Consider the following 5,101-nt stretch of genomic DNA (forward strand, 5'->3'; position numbering starts at 1 on the left):
TATATATACACACACACACACATATATATATATATATATACACACACACACACACACATATATATATATGTGTGTATATATATATATATATATATATATATATATATATATATATATATATATATATATATAGATATATACATGTATATATATAGATATATATATATAGATATATATATATATATATATATATATATATATATATATATATATATATATATATATAACAAACAGTTTAAAACAAAATTCATCAGCAGTTAACGTTAATAGCCAACAATATATTTTTACATTGATTTTTCAAAATCATACGATTGGAAAATGCTTATAACGTTGAAATAGTTCAAAAAAAATGTTTTGTTTTATATTTAAAATGAGTCAGCGGGGGGAGGGGGATTCTAACCCGTGACCCCTCCAGACCCAATACCTTCAATTAAATGTGTGGGTCAACTTCCTAATGGGCGAAACGTGGATAATATGGTGAGAACCTTAATACTTAAAGAGTGTCATATCAATCGACGGTGGGGGGAGCTGTGAGCGAGCAGGTAAACGCTGACAAAACTTAGCAGTATGGAACCATGATGGTGGAACTCAGATGCTTGAACTCTACGGGTAGAAATAGGAAGGTGTGTGGTTCCAAGAAGAATATTCTAGGGGAATATTCTTAAAATATTCCTACAAAGATTCTACTGTGGAATCTGAAGATTCTTTGGGGAGTCCAGAGTTGAAAAAGGCATAATATAGTCGAGTTTATACTCACTTTAACCGAAATTTTTCTACAATTTCACTGATGTAGTCTATTTTTTCATTTGAACAGGGGATCTTAGATCTCATGGAAAAATCACGCATTCTTCATTAATTGTTGGACACAAAGTTTGAGATAGTAATGCACTTTTCAGAAGTGAGTCATGTTGATAGTTAAAAGTCTCAAAAGGATTAAACGAACTTGCTAGTGCTGTGATTGTTGTGTTTTGAGTAGTTGAAATTCAAGTCACTTCTAGGATTGGAGGTATAATGATGTATTTTTCCATGTCCTCATTTTCATTTTCGTTGAAATGTGTGAAGCGGCCTCCCCACTACTGACGCAGGGCCCAAAGATGTATTCTACATTAGATGAACTCCGTTATCAAACTTTTGTGTGCATTATCTTTATGGTCTCCTGCATGTTGCTTCTTCATTGAGTATTTGTACATATGTTTTTTACATGCTCTTTCATGTAATTATGCTAACATCAACTAAAGAAAAGATCTTGGATCATGCTAGTATCAGAGCCATATCGGATTAATGATGGTTCAAAAATATTGTGTAATTTTGTTTCTTCATCTCAAATTGTTGATTTTGAAATGTGTGGTTTTGATAACAATTAACAAGAAAATAGGACACTTCAATTAATGACTATGACAAGTTCTTATTCTCTTGATGTGATAATTGGAATCCATCCTAATGATGGTACCGAGATTATTTTACAAAATTCCATTCATCATAATAAAGGACCTTTTACATCTCCAAAATTTTCAAACGATTCAATGTTAATAATTGTACTTATTAGAATATGATTGGAGAATGGATTGAGCAGTGTTATCAAGCTAAGTTCCCCAAGAATGGTAATGTAATTCTTTCTTCGTTTCTAAATAAAGATCATAAAAGTAAGTATGGTTTATTTATTTTCAATTATGAAATGCTCCAATTCATTTTACTGATTTGGAATTTCTTTATCTTTGCAAGATTGGAGTTGATTTGATGGTTACATTGGAAATATAACTTTAGTTAATATTGTTACCATTGATTGGTTTCGAGTAGGTTAATTATGTTAGTGTTGTTTTTTATTGGATTGTTTTCTTTTGCTTACTTAAATAATGCAAGTATAAAAAGCATGAGTTGGAGAAGAGCCATCATCACTTTTAGGGGAGTTTACTTAACTTTTTTTCTTTCACTCTTTGTATTCTTAATGCAATTTTTATCCTTCAATTAACAAACAAAATTACATTTAGTGAAGTAATTACTTATAAACTTCTCTTTTGTTTTCATGGCTCTCCTTAGATTTCAAATTAACATTATACCTACACATTTGCATTTAGCTTTTCATTTTATGATTTCTTTGATAAAATGTCGAACCATAAAAACATCATACACAATGATTAATCAAAAATTTAAGTTCAAGTACATAATTACATTGATAAAAGATTAGAGGGAATTAAATGTGTAAGTTTTCAAAATTTCATATCATCCCTACACTATCATTTTTGCTTGCAATTTAACTAGTACATTGATGGGTGTTCATTTTTTTCTCCTATTTTCATGCTTTTGCTTTGCTTTGCTTTCACATTTGTAGGTTTCCAAAATCCTTATCTCTTTGGTTTCATTCGAGGTAGATTTCAATATTTTTGGGTTCTCCTTAGCATGATTATTGGGAAAATAGTTTATCCTCTGTTATATATAAATGAAATCTTATCTTTAAGGAATTCTTTTTTTGTGAATATGTTTTCTGTGTACTAACACTCAACCCTCATGATAAGTTAAGTTTATAAATTTATATACTTATCATTGGATTGTACTTTATCCTTGTCTTAATATTTCCATCGTTGTTCAAAAGCTTTATATTAAACCCAAGATCTTAACATGATGAGTTTACTTAATAAATTCATGAGTCTTTAGGGTAGCAAGGTTGACCTGTAAAGATTAGTCATTGAAAATTTTGCACACCATCCCTTGCTCTTAAGGAGCATATTTGTCTTCCCATCTATTAATTAATCCATTAAAGGGTTAATAGTAATCATAATTTATTATAAAAGGATTAACTGAGGGATATGATGTCTCATTACGAGCCAACCTATGATGATCATAGGTCTTAACAAAAGTGACATTACTGCTACTGGTCAACAAGCCAAGGTAATGGCTTTTAGTTGCAAAGCAGAAAGTCAAGAGGTCTCATCACGAGCCAGCTTGTTCACTTCTATTGGTTCTTGTGAATGACATTATCACAAGCCGATTACCAGGCCAAGACAATAATCTTTAGTTGATTTATAAGAAAATCACAAGTAAATATTATTAATGGCTTTGAATTTATATCTAATAGATGGGATAAATGCATTTCATTGGGTTAAAAGGAATCCTTGTCGAGGCTATAGACGTTTGCTAGAAGTAGTGGCCATGTCTATGGTATCAAATTTAAACTAACACTATGATTTATGTGGTCTCCTTGTCCTTCCCTAAGCTCATTTTCAATGAAATTCATTGTTTGCATTTTTGGGTTTATAAATAGCAATTTTTGAATATTGGTGTAAATGTTTTGAGCATATTGCAAATTTCCAATCGTTTTTCATACAAATCAGAGATGAACTTTTCAATTTACTTGAGGATGAATGCTCTTTGACATCTAATCTTAATCCTTCCTTCTTATAGGTTTCAGATTGTTTAACCAAAGATAACTAGTTCACCCAGTCGGTCGCTATTTATTGGTTTGCCAACAGCTTCCCTTTATTTTGGCACAAAATGGTGGCAATTGAAAATTTTCAAAATCCCTCTTTTTGTTGATACTTGGGTGGTTAATGATTTGTCCTATCTTCATCATTTGACTTTTGAATTTTTTTGTTCCTTTAGGGTTTTTGCATGATCGTTTGGTATTAAATGAGTTTGCACAACGATTTTGACTTTTTTACTACCTTTACTCCTCCGTCAGTTTTATAATGATGCAATTTTGACGTATGAAATTCATAACTTGAATTAGTGTTTTTATCAACATAGCTCCTTGTTTCCATATATTCCTTCTATAAATTACCTTGATCTTGGTTTAATACATACATAATAATTTATACATACATAAAATATACACATTTGATGAACACAAATTTTAATGTATATATTATCCTATAAACTTACTTTATCAATTATAATATATATATATCTTCATACCTATGTATCTTGTACATAAATATAATACATTTAAGTTTGTACATAATTAAATTAAAACACTAAAAGGCACATATGAAATACATATGTAAGACATACAACTTATATAAGGTGTGTCCTTTTATTAGTCCCTGCCATCTGGCAATGGCCATGGACTATAGTAATCGGTAAGCGATGCTATTCCATTAATTCACCTGTTTGTTTTTAGTAACTGCCACTTATAAATCAAAGTTTCAAGAGGCATATAGTTTCACCATCTTATTTGGCCTCTTCCCGAGGCGGAGAGGCCAAAATCATATATTATGTGTACTTATTTCTGAAATATGTTTCACTATGTTTCATAGTGTAGACTAATGCTAGCATTAGTTTCACCATTTAACATATATTAAATGCTATAATGGTAAGCTAAAGCAAGTTCCCATAGTTGTGAGATGTTGCATTGAAGTTGCCATGTGGTGCATGTTGAGGTTGAGGTGCCAGGTGCATGTTGAGGTTGAGGTGCCAGGTGCAATAGCTGCCAGCTGCCAAGGGTGGTGCATGTTGTTATCAATTGTCGAGCATACCGACGGTTCGCATCTAAATTCATTGCTCTCCAATTTTTTTATTTTTATTTTTATTTCTGTTTGGTGCCTGTAAATTCATTGCTTGTTTGCTGCCTGTAAATTCATTGCTCCATCAATTATCTAGACCAACTAGCATCAACTATCTACACAGGTGATGATTTCATGCTTAGTAAGAAAAACAGCTACATCCTTTGTGATGATTTCATGCATTCTTTGTTATGATAATCAATTTTGATATTTATAAGTTTGTAATAAACCTAACATTTAAAAGCTTTGCAGTAAATCTAAAATTCAAAAAGGGATCCACTTCCATGAGGGAAGAACTCTCGATGCTTACTGAAAAGCTTTAGTGACAGTGCAGAAGCTATTTTTGAGTCTGTATACTATCATGAAAAGTGACAGTGCATAAGCTACTTCTGAGTCTGTCTACTATCATGAAAAATTAGAACAGGGTAGCATACCATACCAGATTATGCATAGATTCTGCATAGGAATAGGGGTAGGTCGATGCATAGGACTATAGATGGTCGTCTCAATATAATTTGAAGTAGGGCTTTTGGCCGGAATTGATAACTGCTTCCCTATAACATTCAATATTTCCCATTCAGTATTTCCCATCTAGACACCTGTTC

Source organism: Pinus tabuliformis, chromosome 7 (genome assembly GCF_031772625.1).
Source record: "Pinus tabuliformis cultivar Carrire ecotype Pingquan chromosome 7, CPIR1, whole genome shotgun sequence".
In the NCBI taxonomy this organism is placed as follows: domain Eukaryota; kingdom Viridiplantae; phylum Streptophyta; class Pinopsida; order Pinales; family Pinaceae; genus Pinus; species Pinus tabuliformis.